This window comes from Bombyx mandarina, chromosome 28, assembly GCF_030267445.1.
Source record: "Bombyx mandarina strain Sakado chromosome 28, ASM3026744v2".
NCBI classification, from domain to species: domain Eukaryota; kingdom Metazoa; phylum Arthropoda; class Insecta; order Lepidoptera; family Bombycidae; genus Bombyx; species Bombyx mandarina.
In genome coordinates, this window is record NC_143233.1 from 3,015,638 (window position 1) to 3,040,717 (window position 25,080).

General features: G+C 42.2%; 1 protein-coding gene across 1 annotated transcript in view; it reads right to left on the reverse strand.

Annotated features, from left to right (window-relative positions):
• Positions 1 to 25,080, reverse strand: part of Poxn (paired box pox-neuro) — a 107,493-nt gene that overhangs the window by 50,397 nt on the left and 32,016 nt on the right. The gene's annotated exons all lie outside the window — the stretch shown is intronic.

Here is a 25,080-nt window from a genome sequence, read left to right on the forward strand (position 1 = left end):
TAGCTCGACTCCCACCTGGTGACCTTAGTGAGAAAGTTCAAATTGATATGCTTTACGGCCTTCTACACCGTCGTGTTCGTAAAAGATTAAGAAGAGACGAAATAACTTCATACGACACGTTATTAAAGAAAACGCGCCATATCGAGGACTCCATCTACGAGACCAGTCCGCCTGAATTTATTCATCATCCTCAGCGAGCGACGCCACGTTCATCGGGTAGTACCGTAGGCGAAGTTCCCACCGGTGCTTCGACTTCGCAGCATACATACGCGCGGATGACGCCGCGGAAAATATTCAACTCGGGCGCCGCTGGCGGCCCGCCACGCGACGACAGCGCTGCGCCGAGCACCGTTCGAGTCCCCGCGCCTCGCTACACGAACACTGCTAATGTATCATCTACGTCGATTGTTAAAAGACTGTTCTGTGTTTATTGCAAAAAGTACGGACATATTCGTGATGAGTGTTTAAAATTAGCGTCAAAAACTAAATTCGACAACGAAAATACGCAAGCTGTATCCTCGTGTTACGGGTGTGGTACCAAAGGTGTTACTCGGTCTCAGTGTACAAAGTGTAACGCAAGTTATTACGCCGTCGACGCTGCAAGGACCCGATCAGTCACATCCGATTTACCTATTGGTAAAGTAAATACACAGCTGTCAAGTTCAGTGAACTCTATTCATCGCGACAGCTCGTTGCATACAGCTTGCACTTCAAACACCGTAAAGTCGTCCATTTATATTAATAATCGTAAACAATGTTTTGTTGATAATGAAAATAATTATTATCCTACCGATTTTAAGGCGATTCTTCCTCCGCGCTTTTTCGGTACTGATAACAAGGTTAGACTTCAAAATTAGATTCCGATAGAGGCACCCGTCACGTGCGGACGTGCCCATCGACCACTCGATCGCCCGGCCTTTGTTCGCCCGGCTTTTGTTAGCCCGGCCATTGTTCGCGCGGCCTGTGTTCGTGGTACATCTGCCGACCAAGTGTTTTTCCTGGAAGTTTTTATTTGTTTTGTTTCCTTTCGTTATTTCTGTGTTCGTGGTACATCTGCCGACAAACTGCTTTCCTGGAAGTGTTTAATTGTTTTGTTTCTTTTTTTTATTTCGGTTTTGTTGTGTTTTTTTCTTTGTCCTGTAGTAATCGCGCCGCATCGCCACCTGTGTTCAATAGAACCGCTCAGGTCCGAGAAGTTGGGGCCTCGCCGCAAGGCGAGTGTTGTCAAGACCCAGGGCCGCCCCACCTGGGCACTCAGCGATCATGGACGCTGTATTCGCGGAGTTCCTCCGACTTCGTCATCCACAGCTCGCCTCAGAGTTTCTGGCTTTCAAGGCCAATCACACTGCGAGCTCTCTCGAAGACTCCGCCGTGCTCGCTGCTCCTGCGTCGCCTGTACCTGCGTGCAAAGCTTCTACATCGAGCACCGCAGCCTCCGTCGTGCCTGCCGTTCCCGCGTCGCCTATACTGGCGAGTAAAACTGCTGCGTCGTTCGCCGTGGCCACCGTTCCAGCTGTGCGATCATCCGCGGCCTCCGTCGCGCCCTCCAAAACACCTGCTCGTAGGTCACCTGCGCCCGCCTCCTCGTCCTCCGACTCTGACTCGGAGATGGAGGTCGACCTCGCCCCCGCCTCAACGACGGATGGATTTACCCTGGTACAAAAGAGTAAGAAGCGTGCCGCGGAGTCTCGAGCTCCCGCGGCCGCTAAAATTAGCAAAGCCGCGAACGCGTCGCGCCCCCGCTCCCAGACTCCCGTTGCGCCTCCAGCCCGTGCCAGTCCGTCGCCGCGTCCGGTGGCACAAAATAAAACCCAGTCCCCTCCTCCGGTAATCCTTCAAGAGAAGGCAGCTTGGGATCGAGTTTCCCTGGCCCTTAAGGCCAAAAATATCAATTTCACGAATGCCCGTAACCTCGCGAACGGCATCCAAATAAAGGTGCATTCATCTGATGACCATAGGGCCCTCACCTCTTACCTCCGTAAGGAGCGTATAAGCTTCCACACTTATACGCTTCAGGAGGAGCGCGAACTCCGCGTTGTAATACGCGGAATCCCTAAAGAGTTAGATGTAGAGCTCGTAAAAGTCGACCTGTTAGAACAAGGCCTACCAGTGAATTCTGTGCACCGTATGCACACCGGTCGCGGTAGGGAGCCATATAATATGGTTCTAGTCGCTCTCCAGCCTACCCCCGAGGGTAAGAAAATCTTTAACACACAGACCGTCTGTAGGCTCTCTGGTATCGCTGTCGACGCCCCCCATAAAAAAGGCACTCCTAGCCAGTGCCATAACTGTCAATTGTATGGGCACTCTTCCCGTAACTGTCACGCGCGCCCCCGATGCGTCAAATGTTTAGGCGATCACGCCACGGCCCTATGCACTCGCGATCAAAAAACCGCGACGGAACCGCCTAGCTGCGTCCTGTGTCGAACACAGGGTCACCCCGCAAATTACCGCGGATGCCCCCGAGCCCCGAAAATAAATCGCCGCGTCGCCCGCCGAAACCGCCTCCGAGCTTCCGGCCCAGACATCAAAGCCTCGGCACCCTCTGCGTCGCAGGCTAAGCCAGCGTTCGTTCCGGCGGCGGTGCCCAGTGTCTCGGCCTGGGCGAAACCGCTGCCGTACACGAACACGGCTACAACTCCCTCCTCCGCGATTCGTCCCGCCCCCGCGACTCGTCCCTCTCCCGCGACTTGCCCTCCGACCGCGTCCGAAAATCTCGCTTTAGCGATCGACTTCTTTCAGTCGATCAACTTTCAGCGCGTTAACGCTTTGGGCGACGCCATTCGCGCTGCCTCCACTGCACAACACTTTATCGCCGTTGTGCAAGAATACGCCGACGTATACGCGTCATTAAATACGTACGTCCTCCCCTCACTCCGCCGGTAATCAATGGCGTATATAAGTAGAATAAAGCCCCTATCCGTGACGATAGGATTTTTTAACGCTTACGGTCTCGCAAATCAACGTGATCAGGTTTCTGACTTTTTGCGTGACCATCAAATTGATATCTTTTTAGTGCAGGAGACCCTACTTAAGCCCGCGCGCCGTGACCCTAAAATCGCGAACTATAACATGGTCAGGAACGACAGGCTCTCTGCCCGTGGTGGTGGTACCGTCATTTACTATAGAAGAGCCCTGCATTGCGTCCCGCTCGATCCTCCCGCGCTCGCTAATATCGAAGCATCAGTGTGCCGAATCTCACTGACGGGACACGCGCCGATCGTTATCGCGTCCGTTTATCTTCCACCGGATAAGATCGTTCTAAGCAGTGATATCGAGGCGCTGCTCGGTATGGGGAGCTCTGTTATTCTGGCGGGCGACGTAAATTGTAAACACATCAGGTGGAACTCACACACCACAACCCCGAATGGCAGGCGGCTTGACGCGTTAGTCGATGATCTCGCCTTCGATATCGTCGCTCCGTTAACCCCGACTCGCTACCCGCTAAATATCGCGCATCGCCCGGATATACTCGACATAGCGTTATTAAAAAACGTAACTCTGCGCTTACACTCGATCGAAGTAGTTTCAGAGTTAGATTCAGACCACCGTCCCGTCGTTATGAAGCTCGGTCGCGCTCCCGATTCCGTTCCCGTCACGAGGACTGTGGTGGATTGGCACACGCTGGGCATCAGCCTGGCTGAATCTGATCCACCATCGCTCCCGTTCAACCCGGACTCTACCCCGTCTCCTCAGGATACCGCTGAAGCCATAGACATCTTAACATCACACATCACCTCGACATTAGATAGGTCATCGAAACAAGTTGTAGCGGAGGACTTCCTTCACCGCTTCAAATTGTCCGACGATATTAGGGAACTCCTTAGAGCTAAGAACGCCTCGATACGCGCCTACGACAGGTATCCTACCGCGGAAAATCGTATTCGAATGCGTGCCCTACAACGCGACGTAAAGTCTCGCATCGCCGAAGTCCGAGATGCCAGATGGTCTGATTTCTTAGAAGGACTCGCGCCCTCCCAAAGGTCTTACTACCGCTTAGCTCGTACTCTCAAATCGGATACGGTAGTAACTATGCCCCCCCTCGTAGGCCCCTCAGGCCGACTCGCGGCCTTTGATGATGACGAAAAAGCAGAGCTGCTGGCCGATACATTGCAAACCCAGTGCACGCCCAGCACTCAATCCGTGGACCCTGTTCATGTAGAATTAGTAGACAGTGAGGTAGAACGCAGAGCCTCCTTGCCACCCTCGGATGCGTTACCACCCGTCACCCCGATGGAAGTTAAAGACTTGATCAAAGACCTACGTCCTCGCAAGGCTCCCGGTTCCGACGGTATATCTAACCGCGTTATTAAACTTCTACCCGTCCAACTCATCGTGATGTTGGCATCTATTTTCAATGCCGCTATGGCGAACTGTATCTTTCCCGCGGTGTGGAAAGAAGCGGACGTTATCGGCATACATAAACCCGGTAAACCAAAAAATCATCCGACGAGCTACCGCCCGATTAGCCTCCTCATGTCTCTAGGCAAGCTGTATGAGCGTCTGCTCTACAAGCGCCTCAGAGATTTCGTCTCATCCAAGGGCATTCTCATCGATGAACAATTCGGATTCCGTACAAATCATTCATGCGTTCAACAGGTGCACCGCCTCACGGAGCACATTCTTGTGGGGCTTAATCGACCAAAACCGTTATACACGGGAGCTCTCTTCTTCGACGTCGCAAAAGCGTTCGACAAAGTCTGGCACAATGGTTTGATTTTCAAACTATTCAACATGGGCGTGCCGGATAGTCTCGTGCTCATCATACGAGACTTCTTGTCGAACCGCTCTTTTCGATATCGAGTCGAGGGAACCCGCTCCTCCCCACGACCTCTCACAGCTGGAGTCCCGCAAGGCTCTGTCCTCTCACCCCTCCTATTTAGCTTATTCGTCAACGATATTCCCCGGTCGCCGCCGACCCATTTAGCTTTATTCGCCGACGACACGACTGTTTACTATTCTAGTAGAAATAAGTCCCTAATCGCGAAGAAGCTTCAGAGCGTAGCCCTAGCCCTAGGACAGTGGTTCCGAAAATGGCGCATAGACATCAACCCAGCGAAAAGTACTGCGGTGCTATTTCAGAGGGGAAGCTCCACACGGATTTCCTCCCGGATTAGGAGGAGGAATCTCACACCCCCGATTACTCTCTTTAGACAACCCATACCCTGGGCCAGGAAGGTCAAGTACCTGGGCGTTACCCTGGATGCATCGATGACATTCCGCCCGCATATAAAATCAGTCCGTGACCGTGCCGCGTTTATTCTCGGTAGACTCTACCCCATGATATGTAAGCGGAGTAAAATGTCCCTTCGGAACAAGGTGACACTTTACAAAACTTGCATAAGGCCCGTCATGACTTACGCGAGTGTGGTGTTCGCTCACGCGGCCCGCACACACATAGACACCCTCCAATCCCTACAATCCCGCTTTTGCAGGTTAGCTGTCGGGGCTCCGTGGTTCGTGAGGAACGTTGACCTACACGACGACCTGGGCCTCGAATCAATTCGGAAATACATGAAGTCAGCGTCGGAACGATACTTCGATAAGGCTATGCGTCATGATAATCGCCTTATCGTTGCCGCCGCTGACTACTCCCCGAATCCTGATCATGCAGGAGCCAGTCACCGTCGACGCCCTAGACACGTCCTTACGGATCCATCAGATCCAATAACCTTTGCATTAGATGCCTTCAGCTCTAATACTAGGGGCAGGCTTAGGGACCCCGGTAACCGTACTCGTCGAACTCGACAAAGAGGTCGACGTGCAACCTAACCCATGCATCAGCCCGCTGAGTTTCTCGCCGGATCTTCTCAGCGGGTCGCGATTCCGATCCGGTAGTAGATTCATTCGCGAAACAATTGCTCTTGAGTTGTTAGGTCTCCTTCGGAGGCGCTCGGGCAGTTGTTAGCAAATCCCACCCCTCTTGGCTGAGCCTTTGCTCGCCCACCTGTCCTGGTGAAACTGGAAAGGCCTTCGGGCCACCAGTAAACCTTCAATCATAAAAAAAAAAAAAAAACTTCAAAATTATTCTAGAAATTCATAATAATTTAATATTATAAATATAAAATTCATAATATAAACAATAATATTAGTTCTAGGAATAGGCCCCTGATGCGTTACTCGAGTGGTACCGAACCAAAACATAGTTATTCCGAGGTACCAAGTGGCCGCGATAGGGTGGGTGACCATGATGAACGAAAATAGGGTGACCATGGAAAACGTCGGACATTTTTCGACGATTAATTCTAATGTGAAAAGTGTTGCCCAGAGTAACTCTACTGAGCACCAGGTTAGGTTAAGACCAATTTTAAGTGTTCAAATTTTAGGTATACGAGGTAATGCTTTGTTGGATACGGGAGCTAAGAGTAGCGTTGCCGGTGCGTTGCTTTATGAATTGCTGTTAAAGCATAACCATCCGTGTGAGGAAACCAGGCGTCGGGTGAGGCTTGCAGACGGTTCCGCGCGCACCCGCCGAGTTTTGCTCACTACTCTAGAAGTAAGGATAAGTCCCGAAAGGTCAGTAACCCTTGAATTTACTGTTTTTCCAGATGCTCAAAATAATGAAACTTTGCTTGGCATGGATTTTTTGGTGGCGGCAGGTATTGTGCTTGACTTTGCTTCATCCACTTGGCATTTTTCGGGAAAACGGGTTACCTATCCAATTGAATATGAGTGCCCTAAGCCATGCATGTTTGCTTCTACTGCTGACTTCCTGCGTGATGATAAGGGTTCTATGCTTGGCTCCGATGAACGGCAGCAGCTATCACATTTATTGCAACAGAATAGAGACATCTTTAGGGTGGGGGAGCCCCAACTCTTTACGCCGAGCACCACATTGATACCGGTGATCATCCGCCTATATCGGTACCGCCGTATAGGCTCACTCCTGTGCTTCAACAGCGAGGAGAGGTTCTCGCAATCGATTTGTTCGGGCCACTGCCAGAAGGAGAGCAGGGGGAGCGATGGGTACTCCTGGTAGAGGATGTAGCTACAAGATGGGTAGAACTCTACGCACTTGTTGATGCCACCGCCGTGGCTTGCTCCCGAGTCCTACTGGAAGAGTATTTCCTTCGTTATGGCTTGCTTATGCGTCTAGGGGTGTAATACGTAAGTTCATGCCACGACGGGATGGCCCGTATCGCGTAGTAAAGATAGTTAGTCCTACAACGTACTTCATAGCAGACTTGTCAAACAATGTCATCGGCAAGTATCACACCGCGGATTTAACCCACTCTCCGTCAAATTCAAGTACGGATCCAATTATGCCAAAGAGGCAGAGAGGAAGGCCGCGTCTTCAGACTAACAGTCCCATGTTGGACTCGGGACGCGTTCCCAACTTGGAGGGGGAGTATGTAACGCAGCGTTCCGTTTCGCGGGGCAACAGCAGCCAAAGAGAATGTGACTCAGGTCCGTGCCGCGACGACCCACCCCGCGCTACCCGCGCCCGCGCATCTGTTGCATCATTCGCACCCCCAATTAGTGCGCGCCAGACTTTGAAGCGGAATACACGCGTCCCCGGTCGATACCGGAACTGACAACCCGAGAGTCTCATGCCAGTCGGGCACCTAACATTAAAACACTAATTAATTGAGCGTTTCATTAGCTTTTAAGCTGAGTGACTATTTATAATTTATTTTTATTAAGTAATAAATGAGCAAAAAATAATACTTAACAAAAAGATATGAAATCCGAACAAAAACAGTTTCACTGTAAAAAATTGCGCCAAGTCCACGTTTATAAAACTCATCTCAATAACATTTGCACTTTACAAAAAAAAGAAGACTTCAATAGCTTTCATTCTCTACAAAAATATGTGAAATACAAAAAAATACCAAGAAACCGTCATAAAGATGAAAAAATAAAAAAAAAATTGTTGAAAATTTAAAAATAAAAAAATTAAAATTTTATCGTACTTGGCGCGCGTCATTGAGTACCCCAAAATTTTTCGGAAGAATTTCAACCCGAGAAAAAAACCGTTTTGCTTTAATATACAGTGAAAGTTGAAAAAGTTACCCAGGTTGTCTTTTTCGCTCTTGTTAGCGTTTTATGAGAAATTGAGACAGAACTACGGTAATTTTCAACAGCTCTCACTATATACCTATGGGCTATTATATGCCAAATCGACCACTTTTGCGTTCGACCCCTTTAGATTCAGCTGAAACTTTATTATTCTTTTCTACCCTTTGAAAAACATCTTTGAGAATTTTTTCAAATGTTTTGAAGCCAACGTATACATACGTATCGACTCGTAAGTAGTTTGTATTTGTATAAGCGAACACGAGAGGGTGTTTAGTTCAAATCATAAAAGATGAGTGGGAAATGAAAAAAATTCAAATAACATACGTATGAGATGTCGATTTTACTTAACTTTTGTAAAACTTATTATGAAATAATAATTCATTAATTACATTTATGCATTTCATAGGTTGACCTACTTATAAATTTCTAAACATTGAAAGGATGTTCATTTATCCTGAAAAATTTGGGGTACTCAATGACGCGCGCCAAGTACGATAAAAATTTTATTTTTTTATTTTTAAATTTTCAACAATTTATTTTTTATTTTTTCATCTTTATGACGGTTTCTTGGTATTTTTTTGTATTTCACATATTTTTGTAGAGAATGAAAGCTATTGAAGTCTTCTTTTTTTTGTAAAGTGCAAATGTTATTGAGATGAGTTTTATAAACGTGGACTTGGCGCAATTTTTTACAGTGAAACTGTTTTTGTTCGGATCTAATTTCTTTGCCCCTAGCTTCGACTAATTATAGGCAAAACTAATTATTTTTACGTGTCGGTGGTGACCTGAACAGACTTGGCAGGTTGTTAGATATTCACCCATTTTATTCTTCTATTACAGGGGTGAGACGTCAGCTTAGTGCCCGATTTTTCCTGGGTGATGACGGGACAGGGGTGCCATGTACCATGATGTGTAGCACAACTGATTTTTATTAATTTTTCACTGGTGGTAGGACCTCTTGGGAGTCCGCACGGGCAGGTACCACCACCCCGCCTATTTCCGCCGTGAAGCAGTAATGCGTTTCGGTTCGAAGGGTGGGGTAGCCGTTGTAACTATACTGAGACCTTAGAACTTATATCTCGAGGTGGGTGGCGCATTTACGCTGTAGATGTCTATGGGCTCCAGTAACCACTTAACACCAGGTGGGCTGTGAGCTCGTCCATCCATCTAAGCAATAAAAAAAAATTGTGACATTTGTGATATGATACATTTAAATTAGTCTGGTGTATTCCTCCTTTGCTTATGTTGTTTCTTGCTTGCTGATTGTTTTTAATTTCTTTGTTTCTATGTTTTTGTTTCTCTGGTGTTTTAATTGGCTTTTTCTTTCTATTATTTGTTATATTATTATATTATGTTGGTTGGCTGTTGGTTCTCCTTGTAGTAAATAAATAAATAGATTCGGGACGTCAATAAAACGAAATAATTAACTGTGAACTCAATGGCATATTAAAAATAATCAACGTTATTTAAAAATCTCCTATGTCATTTAAAAATAATAATCTATGTCATTTTAAAAAACTAATAAGAAACGTTTAATTAAGAATTTAATTCAGCTTATTTTTATCATATCGATACTGGTCAGAAAATTAGAGCGACGATATAATTTTATTTCGGTCATCGATCCTTGGTGCATGTGCAAATTTTCAAGTTAATCAAATGTTTTGAAGTCGGTGAAAATGACATTCAAAGATTTAGTTACCAAGCTAATAATAGATACTATTTTTTTTATTTTTTATATATTTTCTTCATTAATGTGCGTTATGGCTTGATATATTTCGATATTGTGAATATCACAGTACACCACATGCTGAATCTTGTAAAAAATTTTGTAGATAAAACGGTTGTCCGGAAAAGTTCGTTTTTTAGAGATAAGACCGCCAATTGTACCATTAATTATACCTACCTGTTGACTATATTGATGTTAATTATGTTTTGGTGTACCATAAAGTATATTCTGTGCAATAAGGTATACTCTATCCCTAATAAAATTTTGAAGTCGTCGTGGCCTAAAGGATAAGACGTCCGGTGCATTCGTGTTGAACGATATGCACCGGTGTTCGAATCCCGCAGGCGGGTACCAATTTTTCTAATGAAATACGTACTTAACAAATGTTCACGATTGACTTCCACGATGAAGGAATAACATCGTGTAATAAAAATCAAACCCGCAAAATTATAATTTGCGTAAATACTGGTGGTAGGACCTCTGGTGAGTCCGCACGGATAGGTACCACCTCCCTGCCTATTTCAGCCGTGAAGCAGTAATTGCATTTCGGTTTGAAGGGTGGGGCAGCCTTTGTGACTATACTGAGACCTTAGAACTTATATCTCAAGATGGGTGGCGCATTTACGTTGTAGATGTCTATGGGCTCCAGTAACCACTTAACACCAGGTGGGCTGTGAGCTCGTCCACTCATCTAAGCAATGAAATAAAAAAATTATAATAATAAACGTTTTAAAAAAAAGTGTGTGTGTCCGCTCCGACGCACGACTGGAGTTTACTGGATATAAAAAATTAAACGAAACAATACGAGAAATAGTTCTATATTACGACAACACGATACACAACAGATTATTAACAAATTAACGAGACACAAAACAAACGACTAACAAATATATGAAAATACAATAATGAGAGAAACGCGCGATCAGTACGAGGCTTTGTGGCGGACTGCCGGCGCAGCAGCCCGGCGTCACCTGCGATAACGCGGCCGCGCGTTGGCTCCTGATTGGCGCGCGCACGCATCACGCAATCAGGAGCCAATCAGGCGCATAACGCATTTCGTGTGACATGCTAGGCGCATAACGCATTTCGTGTGACATGCTAGTACGATTTTGGTCCCCATAATTTTCATACCCCGGGCCTATATATGTAAATCGATTCTAAAGGAGTAAACTCCAAAAATCATTAGCTGCGGCCTATAATTTTGTATAAATTCCACAATAAATTCTCAAACTGTTTAGAATATGGATTACGTGACGTGAATCCAACACGAAGGCAATAATTCAAGAACTGAAGGCATTATTAAAAAAAAAAACAAAAATGACAGTGTAACAAAATGACATTAGAAGTCAACGATTTTATATAAAAAAAAATTCGCAACAATTTTATATACATTATATGCATATTTAATAAATATATTTATATAATATTTTATAAATGGATCGCTGTCGGTGTCCTGAATATGCGGTGGCCATCGACAAATTAAAGATTTATACGGTAGGCACGTACAGAGATGACGCGATAAAACATTACGATAGTGAGTAATCCTGTTAATTACTAAAAGCTTTATGAAACTTAGAGGTGATGGAACAAAAGCTACAGAAGCTAGTAGTAAGGTGTTACGAACAAACACAACTTCCTTTTTCTAAGTCGGACACTTCTTATAGCGGTCGTGGTTGCGGTGACGATCTACACGTAGCATGTACTGGTGGTAGGACGTCTTGTGAGTCCGCACGGGTAGGTACCACCACCCCGCCTATTTCCGCCGTGAATCAGTAATGCGTTTCAGTTTGAAGGGCGGGGCAGCCGTTGCACTATACGGAGACCTTAGAACTTATATCCCCAAGTGGGTGGCGCATTTACGTTGTAGATGTCTATGGGCTCCAGTAACCACTAAACACCAGGTGGGTTGTGAGCTCGTCTACCCATCTAAGCAACAAAAAAAAAAAAAATTGCTTATATGAGTGGACGAACTCACGATCTATTTAGAAACTACAGACATCTACAGGTTTGAGCCCCGTGAGCTCACCTACTAGTTAAGGTTACGCTGATATAGCCTCTCAAGCTTAGGTAGGAAAAAAAATCTACAACGTAAACACAGCCACCCATTTTGAGACGTGAGTTCTAAGTCTCAGCTTTTAGAGTACAACAGCTGACACACCCTTCAAACCTATTACTGCTCATGTCCGACAGAACTCGTCTCTCTCTCTATCTTCCCAGCTATTTATCCCACATGGTGGTGGGGTCAACTTTCCTCACTTTACTCACCCACTTCGCTCTGTCTTCGACATCCTCGTCAGCAACATTGCATTCCCTTTTGTCCTTCAAAACCTATCTATTCTTATTAAAAGGAAGTCTAAGGTCTAAGGGTATATATTATATGTAAGCGGTATATACCTGTTTATTGTATTTATATATATTTTGTATAATAATATATTGTCTGTGGTAAACCGCAACATACTATATTTTTATATTTTCCAGAATTTCTGTAAACTAAACGGTTGTCCGGAAGAGATCGCTTTTAGAGCTTATAAGACCGCCTATTGTACAAATGTATCTGCTTTTCGACTATTTTGTTTTTTTAATGTAAATTATGTTGGTGTGCAATAAAGTGTATTCTCTCTCTAAGGATGGCTGTCGAAATCCGGCCATCGGTGCAATGATCTAATGATTTTCCAGGATCCGGTTTCCAAGTGACCTGGATAAGGCACGGCGTGAACTACGATGATATGAAGTTCACGAAGCCGAAAGCCACAAAGATTAGAAGAGAATACGGAAAACCAAAGGACCTTACGAAAATAGAAAGAATGTGGTGCCCCTACATGACCCCCGTGGAAATGTGACAATAAATTCTGAGGAACTGTTCTTGGGATTTAATAGAATAATAATAATAATAAAGCCTTTTTATTTCCAGTAAATTTACATAGCTTAAAATCTATGTAAATTATTAAAATCTGCCTACAAAGAATATTGCGGTATTTTAGTAATGTTGCACGTAGGGATACCAGCAATTTGGAACGCCTTGTGGTGACCGGTAAAATAGAGGGAAAAAGGCCTAGGGGTAGAGGTCCCAAACGATGGTCGGACCAAATAGTGGAGGAACTGGGGATACCTATCAGCGACGCACTCCACCGGGCTGCAGGGCGGGATCGATGGAAACAGTTGGTTGACGAAATCGGACGGAGTCACGATCCTCAGCAGTGAGGAACCAATCGAAGAGAGAGAGAAAATCTATGTATGTGTTTTTTTTATATAATTTTTAATGTACAATTAATGTATTATTCACTGGTGGTAGGACCTCTTGTGAGTCCGCACGGGTGGGTACCACCACCCCGCCTATTTCTGCCGTGAAGCAGTAATGCGTTTCGGCTCGAAGGGTGGGGCAGCCGTTGTAACTATACTTAGACTTTAGAACTTATATCTCAAGGTGGGTGGCGCATTTACGTTGTAGATGTCTGTCTATGGGCTCCAGTAACTACTTAACACCAGGTAGGCTGTGAGCTCATCCACCCATCTAAGCTAAAAAAATAAAATAAAAAAATATAGTTTTTATCACTTAATATAATTAGTATGTCTACTTAATATTATATAGTTATGTTTACTTAATATTATATAGTTATGTTTACTTAATGTTATGTAGTTATTTAATCTACCGGAGCCCTAGATTGGGTGAAGGTCTTGGGATTTATTTCTTTCTAATCAATACAAACAGAAATCGGGGTGGCCACGTGTGTGACGTCATCATTGGCAACCATAAAAACTAAAAAGTCACTTGGATTACTAAAATTACGCTAAGGCTATAGTTATGGGTTTTGATTTTCACCGGTCGCAAGAAAAATTAAAGTTACTGTTACATCATTTTACATTGCAAAGTTTTGTAATAGGAAAATCACCCGGTCACTGTTTTCTTCGAACCCGTTGCTTGCGACGGAGGGCTCGGCGAGTAAATCAACCCACTGACACAGCCCACTGAGTTTCTCGCCGGATCTTCTCAGTGGGTGGCGTTTCCGATCCGGTGGTAGATTCTGTGAAGCATTGCTCTTGCTAGGCTTAGTGTTAGCAACGTCGTCAGCTTTGAGCCCCGTAAGCTCACCAACTTGTTAGGGCTACACTCACTTAAGCTTAGGTGAGGGAAAAAAGAAGGAAAAACACAAAAAGAGAGTAACGAAATGAGAACTTAAGTTGGAACAGTAGCTTTTAACCATTCTAAGCCTGACTTGTACATCAATGCTCTTTATTACGTATTACATTGCGCGCATATGTTTTTTTTTGTAATCATACTATTTCAGAATCGACTGATACATCAATAACATGTACTTGATTGCGCGTTCGCTCGCCGCTTTTAAGCTCTAATTAATTAACTTTAATAAACCCATATAAAGTTTACGACATTAAATTGTAACGTTGTAAACATTCACGTTTGGAGATGTGATTTGATTTAATTTTTTTATATACGTTGCCACGGTGCCCGTTCGCTTACTGATAGCTCACGGACGTGTTCGCTTAACATGGATATGTCGTAGTTAAATAAAAATTATTTTGTTGCGTTTTCGCGAAACTGTTTAAAACACTGGGAGGCTTACGACAAAAGGGAAGATCTTCCACCGAGCGGTTGATATGTTGTTGTTCGGAACTTGTATATATGCGCTTTATCTTGAAAATGTCGTAAGCGAGATTCAGGCATCTGTCAATTATCTTGCGTTGTATGATGGCTACCCGCCACAACACTATTAATGTTTAAAGTGAGAACTGTTTTAGCTGCGTTGAGCACTTTTTGGAAGGGAGAAACGTTTTTGGGCTCGCGTCACCGACATGTTAATGTAACATATACTCGTACACGTAAAACACATCGTATATACCTGACCGTGTGCAGTGCGCGTTCGGCGCTTTTTGGATGCGTGAAATCTTCTGAGTTCGCATCACCGACGTGCTTGTGTATGCAACTGTGATCTTGTACAGCCCGTAATATATTTAAATAGTAAATAAATCATATCATGAATATTGTTGCTTTTTTTTTATAACCTAAGCTGATGGTATAGAGATAACATATCAGCGTAACCTTAACTAGCTCACGGGGCTGACCTGACAATGTTGCTAGCGCGAACCCTAGCAAGAGCTGTGCTTCGCAGAATCTACCACCGGATCGGAAACGCGACCCACTGAGAAGATCCGGCGAGAAACTCAGTGGGCTGTGTCTTTGGGTTAATTTGCTCGCCGAACCCTTCGTCGCAAGCGACGGGTTCGATGAGAACGATGACTGGTGCTTGGGGTACCTAAAAGCACCGTTAGTGAATCGGGAGGATCCGAAATGACGTGTTTTGGGCGACGTCAACTGTTTACCATTTGGTCCGCAGGATCGGCTATGTAGTTTCCGGCGGCCACAATGAGAGGATTCTCGTGTCGTGCCGCTTTATCGAAGTAGGGTGTTGTTGATTAGATTGATGTTGATAATTTTAATTTAAACATTATGAAATCTCAAATTTCAGTACTAAAATTTTAAATTATAAGTTTTCACTTCGATCGGCAATCATTCTAACTGCCACTTTTGTATTTCGTTCATAAGTTTTTTCTTGGTCTGTTGTTTGCGCTGTAATATTTATACACATGAGCACGTCTGATTATCTGAACAGCACTAATACTACCAATAAAATCGTTTAACTGTTACTAATGACGTCATTGACGTTGAATAAGCTCAAGGAACGAATAGTGACGGTAATTTTCAGTAATAAAATGACTTCTTGATTTTTATTGCTTAGATGGGTGGACGAGCTCACAGCCCACCTGGTGTTAACTGGTTATTGGAGCCCGTATACATCTACAACGTGAATGCGCCACCCACATTGAGATCTAAGATCTCAAGTATAGCTACAACGGCTGCCCCACCCTTCAAACCGAAACGCATTACTGCTTCACGGTAGAAATAGGCGGAGGAGTGGTACCTACCCGTGCGGACTCACAAGAGGTCCTACCACCAGTAAAAAATTAATGAACTAACACGAATATACCGACAAGTTATTTAGTTTCGCTGAGCTGACTAAAGACGAACAGGTAATGTAATCCAATATTTTACATAGCCATGTACAACTGATTGCGCGATGTAGGGTAAGTTTCTAATTTAATTCATTACATTACTGTCCATAATATTCTTACGGTCGTTCGTATCCGAATTTCAATAAGTTAATTTACCGTCAAAATCACTAGCACGTCACTAGCTACACGAAGCGACAGATATACTGTACTAGGGATTGCAGTTACTGATATTTGGTAATGTCGATGATTTAATAGATCGAGAGGTGAAATGCTCTTTGGTTTTAGCGACATTTTGCTTAATACGCGATACATATCTTTGTAATTAAAGGTGCGTTTATTTAATTTATTTGGTATTAGCATCAACGGTTTGATGTTTTTAAATGAGCTTCAATTGAGTTTACTCTATTGAAATAGCTAAAGAAGTTTTTTTTTGCATTTTTTACCAATGTTAAACTTTAAATAGCTCACCTGTTAAGTTGCAAACATGGCGCTTAAATTCAATAGCTTTTTACTCCTCGATACAACAATATTATACAAAATATCTGTTTCGTACAAAACTTTATTTAATTATTGTATAATTAATAATACCTACAGTCTAAAACATTTTACTGGTGGTAGGACCTCTTGTGAGTCCGCGTGGGTAGATACCACCATCCTGCCTGTTTCGGTTTGAAGGGTGGGGCAGCCGTTGTAACTATACTTGAGACCTTAGAGCTTATCAAGGTGGGTGGCGCATTTATGTCGTAGATGTCTATGGGCTCCAGTAACCACTTAACAACAGGTGGGCTGTGCAGCCCGCGGTCCGTTCCCAACATTTGCGGATCGTCCCGTTCCATACATCCCTCCTCGAACCTCATAGAAAGTTCAAACCCCGACAAAAAAGGCCTAAATTGTGTTAATTGAATGGATTTTCTACCCTTATACTCGACTATATATTAACTCATGAATGTTTCGCAACACAAACAAGCAGCGTAGTGATATGAAATCGGTTTCAAATAGATATTTCTATTATCTGTTACACAAATTACATAAAAAATAAAACACCGTGCTTCCATAGATTTTTGGAACGAAGTTCCTTATCGCGCGTTGTGAAAGGGGGCTAGACGGAAAAAGTTCTTACGAAAAGTTGTCACGACACTTTTTAGATCCGTCATTCTGACCAATCAACGTGTAGGCGCTTATCGCGTGACATTGCTCGTATCCGATTGGTCCGCGTAATGAGTCCAGTTTCTCGAGATAGCGTTTCAACAATAGTAATTTAGTTCATAGTATTGTTTTTTTCTTCTTCATAATGCCGTTATTTATTATTATAACTTAAAAAAAAAAAATACAATTCCTTCACTAATTAATCGAAAGGAACTTCGTTCCATCCGGATCTCCCTTGACACCTCTGAAGTTTTTTTGTTGAAATGTCGCTTTGGGTGTCAAAGAATAAAGACTATATCAAATTACATAATTATGGTTTAAAAATGTTAACAATTTTTTTTTTTCGTACCGTACAATTAGAAAATCAGGGATTATTTGTTTATATTTTTTTTTATTATGTCTCTATACATACCGATTTATGACTTCCATACTTGGATAGAACCAAGAGAACTGTACACCCATTTCGGCTAAATTTGTGATATCGATAACGATGAATAAAGCAATCTATCGATATTTTGAAATCAGTGTCATATCTCATCACTATACAGTTGTAAATTAGATCGATCGATAGTGTAGGTGTCGCTTCGCCGAGTCAATTCTTAACGCGTGGATTATGACGAATTAATTCCGTGCGTAGGATAACTTTATACGTGTAGATTCGATAACAAACTAAGATAGATTCTTTTTTCTAATTCGAATTTTAATAACAAAAACTTGCAATAAAACCTCCATACATATTATTTGTGTCCAAAATGTTGAATTCACGAATGAGTTCCATTACAATGCTACTACGCAGTTATATAGAAGGGATTTCTTTTTACTGGTGGTAAGACCTCTTGTGAGTCCGCGCGGGTAGGTACCACCACCCTGCCTATTTCTGCCGTGAAGCAGTAATGCGTTTCGGTTTGAAGGGTGGGGCAGCCGTTGTAACTATACTTGAGACCTTAGAACTTATATCTCAAGGTGGGTGGCGCATTTACGTTGTGGAAGTCTATGGGCTCCAGTAACCACTTCACACCAGGTGGGCTGTGAGATCGTCCACCCATCAAAGAAAAAAAAAAAAAAAATTTAAATTCGCACGAATCTAAGAGTATACTAATATTATAAAGCTGAAGAGTTTGTTTGTTTGAACGCGCTAATCTCAGGAACTACTGGTCCGATTAGAAAAAATATTTCAGTATTAGATAGCCCATTTATTGAGGAAGGCTATAGTTTCTATAACATCACGGTAAGACCAATACAAGTATAGCACCAATAAAGAATGTTTCAAAATAGGGGTTTCAATAGCTCCTTAACATTCTACAATTCAAAAATATCTTCACTTTCTACGTAAATGAAGTGGGGGGTAAAAGCATTATGTCAAAGTAACTATTCCACGCGCACGGAGTCGCGGGCTAAAAGCTAGTTGTTTATAATTTTAAAATTTTTGATTTTTTTTCCCCTGCCTATTAGTCTAAGAGGCTATTCCAGCTACGTCCGGACGGGTAAGTGAGTTCACGGGCTCAACCTGAGAGAGTTTGCTAACACTAGCCCTAGCAAGAGCAGTGCTTCGCTGAATGTACCACCGGATCGGAATCGCGGCCCACTGAGAAGATCCGGCGAGAAACTCAGTGGGCTATGTCTACCTACGGGTTAGTTCGCTCGTCGAGGACGGTGACCGGTGCTTTAGGCCCAAAGCACCGAGAGTGAATCCGGGGATCCGACAAGACACTCTTTTATTACGGGCTGACGTACCGAGACGGCTGACGTTTCAGTGCCTTCGATTCGCCTCGAAGGCTTCGTCGGCTGGGCGTCCTTGGGGTGAGACGCGCCGTCTGGTTGTAGTGTTGACCGCGGTAGCCCCCCTACCTCATCCGGGTTCTGACCTCGGAGGGGATCGGACGTCGGGTGTAAGAGTGCAGGGGAGTCGTTTAGTGGGTGGGCCCTAAAATCCTTGGGCCCGCGGTCTGCTCACAACACCATGCAGACCGTTGAGTCTCACATACCCCGCGCGCCTCTTTTGCGCGGGGACCTCGTAGGAGGTTCGGCCCTCTACCCGAAAAAAAAAAAAGGACCTCTTGTGAGTCCGCACGGGTAGGTACCACCGCCCCGTCTCTTTTTCGCCGTGAAGCAGTAATGCGTTTCAATTTGAAGGGTGGGGCAGCCGTTGTAACTATATTGAGACCTTAGAACTAGCCATAAAAAAAAAAGAAAAAAAAGCGACTGCGTTGACTTGCGTTGTCCCGTCGTGGTCAGATAAGTGGAAGTAAGAGCTAAAATCCATGTAATGCATCCTTTACAATGTTAGCTAGTTAAAATTATTTTTTTGTAATGTCAATCACATACTTCCAAATTTTAACAATTGGTATATCGAAATATAGTTTTTTTTTGTTTTTTTATTGCTTAGATGGATGGACTACCTCACAGCCCACCTGGTGTTAAGTGCTTGCTGAAGCCCATAGACATCTACAACGTAAATGCGCCACCCACATTGAAATATAAGTTCTAAGGTCTCAAGTATAGTTACAGCGGCTGCCCCACCCTTCAAACCGAAACGCATTGCTGCTTCACGGCAGAAATAGGCGGGGCGGTGGTACCTACCCGCGCGGACTCACAAGAGGCTACCACCAGTTTCCGAGCCTAACAAAAACGCATTGTTTATAAGTTATACAAAAATGGGAATGCTATATAGATCTAATGACAGTCTGAATCCAACTTATACCTACACAAATAAATTTGATATTGTTACTAGTGTTCATTAACAATTAATGCTATGAGTCGATATTAGACGTTAGAACATTCATGTGCCCATTATCAATACCTAGTTTTTCTATTAATCATGGCGGTCTGCAGATTTACTCGATTAACAATAACTAGTGATCCCGCAGTAGTCGAAATTCGACTATAATTAATTGTTTTATTTATAAATATTATTATGGTTCTATTGTCAAACACCATTAGACTTCTTTAATATAATTCGCCAAACACCGAGATTTCACCAAAAATACACTATAGATAAATAGTATTAAAGACAAACAATATTAATATATTCTCAATTTGACCACAGACTTTCAACAATAACAAAAGTTTGACAATGAACCACAATAAACGCAGAGTATATGTGTTGTGTCAAATACACGGTAGTGTGTGTAATGTTTTCTTTATTGATTTAATGAATTTTCTATGCATAATTAAAAAAAATATTAACATTCTGCACTCCTTCTCTATATTCTCTATAAGTGTGGGAAATTTCATACTCCTCCGTCCGCGCAATGTTCGTAAAAAGGGGTACAAACTTTTTGCTTCACGTATTAATATATAGATAATTACCATTAACAATACCGAATGCCTAACAACAGACAACGACTAGTCAAATTAAGACGCCATATTTGAGAAATGACCATAGATATTTAAATGTAGCAACACTCGGAATATCTAGAAAATTAATTTGACGTCCAATTTCATTGAATGTGTAACCGTAATAGGAACGAAGCGAAAATGTCGTAAAATATTATCAAAACTATCACTATAAAATAAAAGAGTTTCAAATATAAATAAAACGTTGCAACGGAACATCATTAAATTAATGTGAATATTAAATAATATTAATGTAATCTAAAAGATGCACGGAAACAACGTGTGAGTTCGATAGAGAAGACTAATGTTTTTTTTTGTTTTTTTTTTAAACACGCTCCGATATTATCACGTTCGTTAAATTATTGCCATATACAAGATTTGTATCGTGATGAAAATGATTTTTTATTGCCAATAATCTAAACGTTGACAGCAGATAAGATATGCCATATTTAACTAACAACCTTGAAGCCACCGAACTTAAGATTGTGTTTTAATTGTCACAAATCTTTTTTTGATTAATCTAATTTAAGACAAAATGCGTCTTATGCTCGTCGGAGTAAGTAAGAAAATGAAACTGTTCTAAACACATCGTTTCGGTATTTTTACGTTGTATTGGATTGAGTCTTATTCGCTTCGAATAAGGCTTAAAATGCCGCGTTATCCTGAACGTAATGTTTAATGTATTAGGGATTGCGGGTGGCATTCGATAGTATCTCGATACTAAGATTTGGTTCTCGATTTCCTTAATTACGGTTAATGGGTACGAGACTAGTACGGCACCCGTGTCGCCATGATTTTAAATGGAAATAACTATATTACTGTGACACGGATGTCGGAAATGTTTTTGTTTAGATTAAATTATAATAGTTAAGAGATAAATGATATGGAGCGAAATCATATAGGATGAAATTAAATGAAACTAAGTGAGACAGAATGCAATTTAAGTATCAATAAAATGGTGGTTATTCGATGAGACTTCAGTGGAAGTTTTGGAAGAACCTAGCGGTTAAGTCCAGCAGCTTTGTTTTTTTTTTATAGCTTAGATGAGTGGACGAGTTCACGGCCCTCCTGATGTTAAAAGTGGTTACCGGTGCCCATAGACATCTATAACATATATTCCACACCCGACCTTGAGATATGAGTTCTAAAGTCTCAGTATAGTTACATTCATATGTACATGTTACATTCATATTTTTATTCATCACTTAAAGTTTGTGTCATTTTTAGACATTTCCGCATCTTAACAGACGCCAAACAATTAATAAACCACCGTTATTACACGCTTAAAACTGAAGAAAGACTAAATAAGTAAAACATAATAATTCATACAGCCGCTCGCGTTCCCGCCAAAAAGTCATGCCAGACGTCAGACGAATGACTTTGGTCGGAACGGATTAATAAACATTTCCAAGTATCGAAAAATAATTAAACAATGAAATTAATATGCAAGCTATACTTAAAATGTATTAGCAACCTTAAAGTACTATATATATTTTACATTTAAATGTTCGAAGTCTAATTTTATTTTTTCAGTATTGGCGGGCTTTCTGTCTAGCACAGACTATATCACTAAGTGTTGATAACACAGCCAGTAGCGGTATGTGCATATTAGATTAGCGCTGGTTCATATTATCCCCAGCAACAATTTGTACGGCTAATGTAACGCAATTCTACTTCATCATCGTAGGAGTAATTCGTGAATATTCTAGAATAAAAAAAAAACACGGGTGGCACACGGGGACTGCCGCGGTAAAGCTATTGCATAGCATTTTTTATCAACTTATGCAATTATTTAATAGACAATAATAATTTAATATTTGAGAGGCTTAACGACAAAGGGAAGATCTTCCACCGAGCGGTGACATTGCTCGGTAGACCGACGGTCCGAATGTTGTTGTTCGGAACTTGTATAATATATGCGCTTTATCTTGAAAATGTCGTAAGCGAGATTCAGGCATCTGTCAATTATCTTGCGTTGTATGATGGCTACCCGCCACAAATATTAAGAAAATAATAACCACTCTATATTTATAAACATTAACAAAAGCAAAACATTAACTGTTCCCTTCACACTCATAAGCTAGATCGCACGAGAGAGAGATGGGCAGACTTTTCATGATGCGCATGCAGTGCGATGTCACGCCGCGCGCTTATTCACAAACACTACACAAGCGCAACGTGTGAATGTGTTGAACGCGAACTACATGCTAAGCGGAGTGGGAGTGTTAGGTTTTATTTTCGTTACGGAATATCTTGATTCGGTCGCCGCGCTCAAAGCGCGCGATAAAAGCTATTCAATAGCTTAACAAGGACTCTTTGTTACGCGATCAACCACGACGTATACGACTTCAGACACATTTTCGACTCAATCAAACATTAATTCAAATAATATATCCTAATTTTCAAGAATAGGTTTATCGACCCTGACAAATGTTTAAAATTTTATAGCATCAAAAACATCTGAACTTGTTAACTAGTGAGTTGAGTATGAGATTTAAATATCTAGATGTTTATTTGTTATTTTAAAAATAAATATATTAAACGAAGCAAAAGTTTGTACTTGTTTATAAATAAACACAAATATTAGTACTTACATATCGACGCTTGAAAGGCAACCGGTCACCGTCTTCGTCGAACCCGTCGCTTGCGACGAAGGGCTCGATGAGCGAATTAACCCCTAGACACAGCCCACTGAGTTTCTCGCCGGATCTTCTCAGTGGGTCGCGTTTCCAATCCGGTGGTAGATTCTGCGAAGCACTGCTCTTGCTAGGGTCAGTGTTAGCAACTCTCCGGTTTGAGCCCCGTGAGCTCACCTACACACGTTAGGGTGAAGCTGAAATAGCCTCTCAAGGCTATCAGCATAGGTAGGAAAAAAAAGAAAAGAAAAAAAAAAATAATTAAAAAAAAAAAAAAAAATTGAAAGGCAAACGTGACTAAGCGACAATGCGTGAACTTTACAGTAGACCAATTTAAAGTTGAATTACCTGAAAACAAAATTTATTTTAACGAATCTAGCTGTAGTAGAGTCTAGCTAGTAGCTGTAGGATTGAAATGATTTTAATAGACCTAGAAATATATATTTTTTGCGCATCGAATATGGTTATTGCCCATCATTTATGTACAAAGCAGTTATTGTCGCTTAGTCATCTTTGCTTTTCAAGCGTCGATATGTTTTTAGGTTAGAATAGGGCTATTTAGTCAAGCTGGGAAAGAGAAGCTTCCCCCAAGTTTAACTAAATAGCGCTATTTTAACCTAAAAACACTAACCATGGCGAATTTAAAACGGCCGGATGCAATGCGGTAGCGTTAATACGTAAGTACCGAAATATTTTTGAAGTGACTTCTTTAGGCACGTTCAGAGTAACATTTAACCAGCCGCTTTTTTTGGTTTTCCTACCTAAGCTCATAGCCTTGAGAGGCTATATCAGCGTCGCCTTAACTAGTAGGTGAGCTCACGGGGCTTAAACCTGATGACGTTGCTAACACGAACCCTAGCAAGAGCCGTGCTTCGCAGAATCTACCACCGGATCGAAAACGCGACCCACTGAGAAGATCCGGCGAGAAACTCAGTGGGCTAACTCGCCGCAGGTTCGTTACCGCTAAAGAGAAAAGATACAATTTAGGAAGAGCGATAATGAGAAAATAGACAGAGCGTCTCGCGAACTATTCGACCGTGGAGAGAAGGAAAGGACAAAGCGAGCTAGGTCGTTTCTCTTATACACAGCATTCCCTATTACAAGATAAATTTAAGTATGAAAAATGAAGAAAAGCACAAGACTACGTACCGCAAAAGAAGTGGTTACTGGAGCCCATAGACATCTACAACGTAAATGCTCCACCCACCTTGAGATATAAGTTCTAAGGTCTCAGTTTAGTTACAACGGCTGCCCACGCTTCAAACCGAAACGCATTACTGCTTCACGGCAGAAATAGGCAGGGTGGTGGTACCTACCCGTGCGTACTCACAAGAGACTACCAGTCACTTTATTGTATTTTCGATGATTAATTTTATCCAACCGATATCCAAGTTTCATGGTCACCCGTTCGATTTCTTTGAAACGCTTATGATTTCGCCGCGCGAGGTGAATTCTCATCACTGACGACGACCCGCTCCGCTGTTAGCGTTTACGTCTAATTAAGATCTGTGCATAACTTCGGTCCGTGGGCCACTTGTTTTACGTATCGTCACGGCTGACTGGATTTTAAATTCGGTTGTTCTTTTTTTTAAAATTATAATACGTGTTAACCGACCTCCATTTTTAAATAACGAAGGCTTAATACCCATGAGATCCGTAACGTCGCAAGTGACGCGATAAACAGGCGATAATCATTTTAAATGTAATGCGGTTAAAGGTTATGTTCCATCGTGGCATAATAGATAGGTCTTGCTAGAAATTTAATTGAAGTTTATAAAATAAGACAGAGGAATACATGTCAGTACTTTTTCCAGTTTTTTTCCGAGTTACGTACCGTTATATTTATTAATTTATTTATTTATGACACTTCATGTAAAATTTACATTGGCGGACTTATTTGAAGGCGGCTATAATCATCATACAATAAGAGGGTGTCGATTTATATTATATTTCAATATAAAATTTTGTTTGCCTGCGATACAACAACATTACGTACCTTCTTTATACAATGCCGGTTAACATAGCTTACTGATTTTTTTTTTATAGGAATTTTATGACCTGGTAACTAACACCTTTAAGTCATGTTTTATTTTAATTTATATTCTTATTTTTACGAAAAATGATAATATGAAGTGAAATGAAATGAAATGAAGATGGTTAATTTGAGACATTAATCAACTGGGATGAAAT